The following is a 4693-nucleotide window of genomic DNA, read 5'->3' as shown; positions in this document are numbered from 1 at the left end:
GGACTTGAGTTGTTTGAGCCTTCTCCTTACCCTCATAATGCAGCGCCAAAACAACCAAGATCTCTCCTCTTTTGTATCTTCTTCTGTGTGTCTTCTGGAGGGAGTGTCCATTTATATAGTCCACCAAGGGGGTGGGGACTTAAACTGAGTCACATCCTACTGACGTGGTTGAATCAAAGCCCAAATCGTTAACATAATTTAATCAAAGACATCTCAGCTGAATCTGATACAATGAAAGGGGATCATGTCCAGAGGAACAGACCAGTTTACAAACATAATCTCTCTTTTTGGAATTCATAAATAATCTGAAACTGCCACGGAAAGAATTCCAGATGGTGATGATGCTCATGATATGAGTCACCAATATAACACTCCTGTGTCATTCTGCATGTGTCGCTCTGCATATAAATACAGGAATCTAATTACATTATTATACCTCCTACTGTAATTATGCCCAAGCATTTACATATTGAGAGACATATTGTTTTATTTTAACTCATTTCCCTTTTATATCTCCCTTATATTATGGCTAGTGAATTATTTTGATTTTTTTAAAAAAAGTTTTGAGTTAATATTGGCTCTAGTTTCTATGCATTTTGTTTTAACAATAGGAAAGGAGGCTGTGGCAGATTATTTAATGGCCACGGAATCCTCTCATCCCAATATTCAGGTCTTTTTACAGTGTGACTTTGCTCCTCTTCTTGTGCAGACGGAAAGTCTATTTCTTCACTTCCTTGAATCTGGGCTAGCCTTGTGACTTGCTTTGACCAACAAGCAAACTTGTGGAAGTTTCACTGTCACCTGTGAGAGAAGTGATCGTATGTGACTTTTAAGGCTAGGCCAAGAGAATCCTTGTGGCTTCTGTTTGTATCCTCTTGGAATTCTACCCTAGGACCACCAAGCACGGAAGCTGATCTCGCCTCCTGCAGGATGGAGAACTGAGCTACTCCAGCTTACAGCAGCACCAACCACCAGATGTGGTGAGTGACAGCACACCTTGGCTCTTCCGGTCCAGTAAACCATCCTGCTTATGAAGCTGCCTAAGCACTTCCAAAAGGAACAGCCTGGCCAACCCTCAGAAACAGGAAAAATGATAAATTGCTGTGTTTTAAGCCACGAAGTTTTGGAGTGGTTAGTTATATAGCAATAACTAGTTGATATGGGGCCCTTATAAAATGACTTTCTTCTTAAAAAAAGCATTGAGGACACTAGCCTAATCAAGTCACCATGTACTGAGCGCCTGCTGTATGCTGGACAGGGCCTCGTGAATCATGTCTGTGAGGTTGAGGCTGGCAGGAATGGTTTATGGGTTTATAAAGCAGGAGTTCAGGTCCAAGGGAAGAAGACGGGGACCCTGCTGCCAGAACTGACATTCATGGTGGGGACTGGATTTTGAATAAGGCAGAAGCTGCAATTGTAAAAGTAGCACTGGATTCAGGCTTTACCAGAAGCAGGAGGACTCAGAGCTGAGTCTCAGGGTGGGACTGGACCACTTCAATCTTACCTAATTCAAATCAAGATGGATCTCAGAGTCTGGGCAGCCTTGAGTGGAAGAGAGGCGAAGGGCAGAGCCAGATTTTTTTATTCAGAGGCCCTGAGCACTGACAAATTTACAAAGACCCTCCTTAGGAAATCTATAATAAGTCAACACTTAAAATAAGTGCAAACAAGCCTAATAAATTGCTTATTTCCCCCATGATATCTTCTTTCATTCTTGTTAAAAAAGGAAATATAAGAAATTATCAGTTATTAAATAAAAAGGTATTTTGGACTTGTTTCCAGTTCTGATAAAGGTGGGATGGTTTATATCAGAATATTCCTCCATCCCATAGATTATAATTGTGACTTTTCCCAAGGCCTCTTCAGTTTGCACAGTGTGGGCTAGCTGGGACTTAGGCAGATGGTATCTGTCCTTTTGGATTGAGGTATCAGGGGATGGAGTTTAGGGCTTCCAGAGTGGTAGAGGTGGGGGATAGTATGTCAGAGAGGGGAGAGTGCCATAGAAGGATCCCCCAAATCTGCATAAAATCCACCCCCCCCCCCCCAAAATTTTTGCTGATTCCTGAAATGCACACTTGCAGTGGAGACACCAGGGAGTCTGACAGAAAGCAATAGCTGAAAGGCTAAAGGAGCTGAGCACAGATTTTAGGAGAGATGAAGCTAAGAGTTAGAGAGCTTGGTGGACTCTCACACTTTCCATTGGAACACCAGAAGTGCCACACCTTGGGAGTGGAGATTATGTCCCAGGACTAAGGATTTGCTCTGATACTAAGGGGAAAATTGAACCAACCTGACAATGTATAAAAACAAAACTCCAAGAGCTCAAGGTGATCAGCTAGTAACTTAACGGCCTAATAGACCAAAAACCAGAATTCTTCATGGAAAAAATACAGAACCCAGCATCTCTATGATGTATTATCCACAAATGACTTTGACAATTAAAAATTGGTAGACATGAAGAAACAGGAAAAGAGAATTTATGGTCAATACAAAACAAAACAAAAAGTCAATAGAAACAGATCTCAAGATGACCCAGATGTCAGAATTAGCTGACAAGGTCTTTAAAGCAACTACTATAAATACTCAAGGACTTGATCATAACGAGCAAACAGATGGGGAAAAGAAGACAAGAAGAACCAAGTGAAAATTCAAAATTTGAATAGTAAAATATCTGAAATGAAAGATTCACCTATGGTCTTAGCATACTGGAGATGTAAGAAGAAAGGGTGCATGAAATTAAATATAGAGCAAAAGAAATTATTCTGTCTGAAGAATAGAGAATAAAAAAAATTTGAAATACAATTGAACTGGGTCTCAATGACCTTCTGGGTCAGAATCCCAGAAGGAGAGGAGAGAGAGTCAGGAAGAACAAAATACGGGAAAAACAAGAGCATAAATTTCACTCAATTTGGTAAAGAACATAAACTTACAGATCCAAGAAGCACAGCAAGCCCCTGGAAGGATACATACAAAGAAACACATATCTAGGCACATTATTGTAGGGAGCCACCCGCTGTGAGACCTATTTACAGCCTCTGACAACATGGCGGATCTCACAACATGGCGGATCTCACAACATGGCGGAGTTCACAAATCTGCCCTGTCATTTCCTTATTCTTCTTCCTCCCTGCTTCTTTGTTCTCCCCTTCCCGCTGCAACTCAGGTGACCACAGCAATACGCATGCGCAAGGCGTGAAACTCTGCAGACCCGGCACAAACTTTCAGCCAATCCCCTCCTTGGACGTCTGCCACCCGCAAAACCAGCCTATCACCTATGTACACGTTCCCTTCCCTCTCTATATATCCCCGTGTTTTACCCCCAATAAACGAGGCTTGATCAGAATCCTGTCTTGCCTCCATTCTTCGTGTCTCTTGTCCCCGTCTCTGTGTCGTTTGCTTTGTTTCTAGATCCCCGAGCTTGGTTGGACGGGAGACGTCCTGTCGTATTGGCCTGGCCCGCGGGCGGGTCCGGGTCACATTATCATCAAACTCCTGAAACCATCAAACTATTGAAAAACTAAGAAAAGGAAAGATCTTAGAAGCAGAGGCAAAATCCCCCCACACTTTACCTACAGAGGAATAATGATACAAATGGCAACTGACTTCTCATCAAAACAATGGCAACCATGAGACAATGGAAAGACATCTTTAAGTTCTGAAAGAAAGGAAAAAAGTCAGCTTAGAATTCTGTATCCAGTGAAAACATGCTTCAACAACTAAGGCACAATGAAGATATTTTCAGATAAACAAAAGCTTAGAAAATTGGTTGCTAGCAGACTTTTACTACATAAAATGCTACAGGAAGCTTCTTAAGCTGAAGGAAAATGACACCAGATGGGAACTCATTTAAAGAGAGAATGAAGAGCACCGGCAGTGGTGTGAATTGTGGGTAAATACATAAAACAGTATTTTTTTCTCCTATGAATTTCTTTCAAAGATCAGTGACTGCTTAAAGCAAAAATATAGCATTGTATCACAAGGCTTATAATGTATGAAAATTGAAAATGTATAAGAGTAGTGCAAAGAACAGGGAGTGGGTAAATATAACCATACTATTGTAGGTTCCTGTATTTGAAAAATGTGAGAACCAGCTTTGCTGGCGCCCCAGGAACACACTTGATGGCCTTACTGATGGGGAACTGGCATGGGAGAGGCAGCCCCAGCTGTGCATGTGGACCAGTGGGGACAGGGAGCCAGCCAGGCCTTTGGGGGGCCTAGGACTAAAAGGGCTCAGGGCAGAAGCCACATGGCCATGGAGAGAAGTCAAAGCTCTATGAAGTTTAGAGCTGGAGGGAAATTTTGAGACGATAATCTCCTCCCCGCCTTACGGTTCACGGATGAAGAAAACGATGAGCCCCCTGTGTGGAGCATGTGCTCGTTAGTAGCAGCGTCTGCGCTCAGGTCCTAAATCCAGCTTTCCTCCCCGCACTTACCGCCCATGCCTTCTGTTTTGTCACTTACTGGAGGAAAGCATTTTCCCAGGAACTCCTGATACAACAAAGAACCCACTGCGAAGCCTTATCTTGTTTCTATCAGCATAACCTGCTAGGAACATGAAACCAGGCTTCTCCCTGACACCTTATCACTAATGGGATCGGCCCATTCAGCGGGGCGTCGGGAGCTGCCGTGTGCACACTCAGCGTGGCAGGTAGATGCTGCTCCCGGGACTCAGCTTAGCTGGCTGCCCATCCTG

Source organism: Dasypus novemcinctus, chromosome 21 (genome assembly GCF_030445035.2).
Source record: "Dasypus novemcinctus isolate mDasNov1 chromosome 21, mDasNov1.1.hap2, whole genome shotgun sequence".
NCBI lineage: Eukaryota > Metazoa > Chordata > Mammalia > Cingulata > Dasypodidae > Dasypus > Dasypus novemcinctus.
Note: the sequence above shows the minus strand (reverse complement) of the source record.